The 3,485-nt window shown below is 55.2% G+C and overlaps 1 protein-coding gene across 1 annotated transcript in view; it reads left to right on the top strand.

The window, feature by feature from the left end:
* Positions 1–3,485, top strand: part of LOC113202468 (collagen alpha-1(IV) chain-like) — a 24,702-nt gene that overhangs the window by 847 nt on the left and 20,370 nt on the right. The gene's annotated exons all lie outside the window — the stretch shown is intronic.

The following is a 3,485-nucleotide window of genomic DNA, read 5'->3' as shown; positions in this document are numbered from 1 at the left end:
TCTCTCCCCCCTCTCTCCTTGTCCCCTCCCTGTAGTACTATACCTCCCTCCTCCTTCGCTCCACCCCTCCCCTCCCCTCCATGTTTCTTTTTCTGTCTTTTTCACACACTACGCTCCTTCCTTTCGTGTTTCATTTAGAAAACGCAGCCTCAAGGCGGCGTTATCTTCTTGATGATATGGACTTTACAGCTGACGCCTCCTTTCTCGGCCGCAACTTGTCAGTTCCATTGATTGGTGTGGGCCGGATGATGAAGAGGAAATAGGTCCTACCAAGCCACGCTTTATGGAACGTTCCTTCCTTCATGCAGTTTATCGGTTTCGTCCATCGAATTATCTCGTCGATTTGGTTCACGACTGATACTTTAGTTAGATGACAGTGAGTTGATGCCTCTCCGAGCAAACATCCCAGGTTATATGTCACAACAACATCAACACGACTTCATTTTGACTCCAATTTGACACCATTCTGATAGTTTTTTTTTTTTTTTTTGCATCATTTGGTCTCTCTATTTTGCCTGGCAGCGCGTTGAAGTCTCCTCCGAGCCGCGTTCCCGCCCAGCGACGATATGTATTCCCCGCCGCTTTCGAAAGAGCACGCCACGGCCCGGCATGGGTTCGTCGCCGGTTCGACGTTGGGCTGCAGGGGCCGCTGACCGGTGGTCGAAGGGCCGCACGCAGTTGTCTCGCGTTTCTCAGGAGAACCGTGCGGTGTTCTGTGACCTGACCCTCGCGATAGCTTCATTGGCGAGTTGAATAAGGCAGAGGAGGATCCAGCCCAGGCCAGTCGTCGCGAATCTCAGAATATGCGTTTGGTGCCAAATCCCGTGAGAAATGATCCCGTTTTTCTTTGCGTCCGCTGCTCGCTCCGCCGCTCGTGGCGAGAGCCGTAAGGGACATTGTGGTGGAGGAGGAAGGGGTCGAGGGAAGGAGGCGAGGGGCGTCGGGCTCGCGCGTGCGGCTTATCTTGAGAAGCGGAACTAATGCCGGAAGCAGCACCCCGTCCGAGGCCTGCCGGGAACAGAGAGAGAGACCCGTCGTCTTCAAACGCGTGCAATTTTGATAAATTTGCAAACAGCGCGCTCCGCGACTAATTGTACGCTCGTTGCCCTATCTCTCAGAGGAAACGTGCCCGTGCTAGATGTGATCCAGGATTGGCAAACAAACGCATGCAAACTGGGTCCCATTTTAAAAAACTAGTTAGTTCGTACAGCATAAAGGTAAAGAAGTTTTCTTTTTCAAAAAGCTGACCCATGCACTCTACAATAAATATGAGTGTATATGAGCGGGGTCTTAAGCGGTTCCAGCGCGCGAGGTAGAGGGGCCTAAATGCCTGAATTGGTTCAGCGGTGGTGCTCTCAACTCGAACCTCCAGCCCGTCGCATTTTTGTTTTGTTTTTGCCCCGATCCGGACGAACCGAAATGAGCGGTGCCGGCTATGTATAATTTATGGGGCCTCGTCCTGCCCGTCTTTCTGTCTTTCAGTCAGTCCGCCCGTCTGTCCTTCCGACTTTCCGTCCGCCCAAGACGCTGCTGCCGCTGTGTCAACATTTCCAAGCATCGGTCTCCGTCACCGACCAGTGCTTTTGCTTATGGCAGCTGCTGGCGTGCAGGCGCGCGCTCGAGCGTGCGCGTGTGTTTTTGAAAAATGGTTATTTTCGCGCCTCGGGGCTGGCGGCTGTTTTCTAGTTTGCCGCCCCCTCTGCCCATGCTGTAGTCCTCCGAAACGTCTAAAGAGTTCAATAATTATGACCCACGTGTTTTCTGGGTTGAGACAACGTAAGATGGCCTTTTCTGTTTCCTTTTGTTGGCCGCCTCTGCTGGGTGCTGGGTTGTGCAACATTGACCAGCAGCTGCCAAAAAATCGAGCGATAGTGCGGCCTTGACGGAGACCTCTTGGCCGCGTTCTGACCGCACCGACTGAACCTACAGGAGATTACATTTCTGTATATTTTACGACGTTTCCTTGGCTTTTTCATTCCATAAAAGGAAAAAGATGGGCAGCTGCTTTTCTGCGGACCCATTTTTCACAGCCCTTTAGTTTGATCTCGTTCGGTGGTACGCTTCATTGAAAAGGGCGGGCCAGCCTCAACCGAGCCGCTTGCGAGCACAACCCAGACAAATGCAGAAGGCGAAAGAAGAGCAGGCCCTTGATAAATTGGCCGAGATCTACACTTCCAATTGACGTATCGATGGATCGTCTTGCTCTCGCGGCGCCGATTACTTTTTATTAGATTGATCCGTATGTTTTGCGCAACGGCGCGCGAGGCGTCTTCTAGGCAGGGCTGGCGGGGCTGGCGGGGCGGGACAAGGCAAGGCGCAGGACGGCGCGTCGTCGGCGGCGGGGCTCGCTTGTCCAGGAGTCCTGGGACTGTGCGCAGCCTGCCGCAGCCCACGTCACAAAAGGAACAATCGAGTTTAAAGGACCTAACCGGTCACCGCGGAAAGGACGCCCGCTCCGCCACGCCCCGCCACGCCCCGCCACGCCCCGCCACGCCCCGCCGTCTGGACGCAGGATGCCGGAGCCGCATCCCTCCTGGATGTGTAGGGCCTCGACCCACCTAAGCACAGCAAAACTAAAAACTCTGCCGCTGAATTCGCAACTGTGGACTGCGGCAGGACGTGCCGACTTTGTTGTTCCAGAGGCAGGGAGATGGGGGGAGGGGGGAGGGGTGCGTGACTGAAACTGAAACATTGCTCCGAGTTCCACACTGACACAGGTGAACTCGTAGAAAATCTCAAAGTTCAGATTTGGAGAAGGCGATAGGGGGGAGAGACGGAGAAAGAGTGTCTGTGTGAGAGAGGGAGAACGAGAGAGCGAGAGAGAGAGAGCGAGCGAGGGGGGGGGGGGGGCTCTTTGATAGGCGGTCCCTTTGGCCTCCCCCCCTCCCCTCTCCCCCTCGATCCTCTTTCTCCCTTCGTCTTTCTCTCTCTCAATGAGAGCGCGATGCGCAGTGCCCTGCTATGTGTTTGCTCCGCGTGCCGGCTCGCTAAGCAGAGCAGCACAGGGCGGCACTTGAACTGAACATCTTTTGCGCCTCGTTGCTCGCACAACCATCGGCACTGTGTGCGTTTGACATGAGTATGAGAAATTGGGCGCGAGAGTCGAGTCTCAGTTCGTCTCAGTCTCTATTATTGTCTCTGCCACTGACTTCAGATGAAAGGGTTGGTTGCATGCCGCATGTTTTGTCTTTCGTACTGTACACGTACACTCGGTTCGGTCGCCCGCGGGTCCAACGACCTGTATCCCGCGGGCCGACACTTTTTCGCGTGAAATTACAGTTTCGGTTCTTCTTTACGAGCCGCTCCTCCCCGCCTTCTCTGAGGGGCCCGTGATGCACTCCCGCGAGCAAGCTCTTGGCCGCGAGCCGGTACGCTGTATCCGATTGCAGTTTCCTCAGAATCGGTCGCGAGATTCGCGAACGCGTGGGGTTCGCCCTTCCACTTCCACCTCTTTGCTTCGCTATCCTATCCTAGCCCCCCCCCCC

The sequence above is a fragment of the Frankliniella occidentalis genome, unplaced genomic scaffold, assembly GCF_000697945.3.
Source record: "Frankliniella occidentalis isolate FOCC.00 unplaced genomic scaffold, Focc_3.1 Scaffold288, whole genome shotgun sequence".
In the NCBI taxonomy this organism is placed as follows: Eukaryota; Metazoa; Arthropoda; class Insecta; order Thysanoptera; family Thripidae; genus Frankliniella; species Frankliniella occidentalis.
The sequence above is the reverse complement of the archived record's forward strand: the minus strand, read 5'-3'. Positions and strand labels throughout refer to the sequence as shown.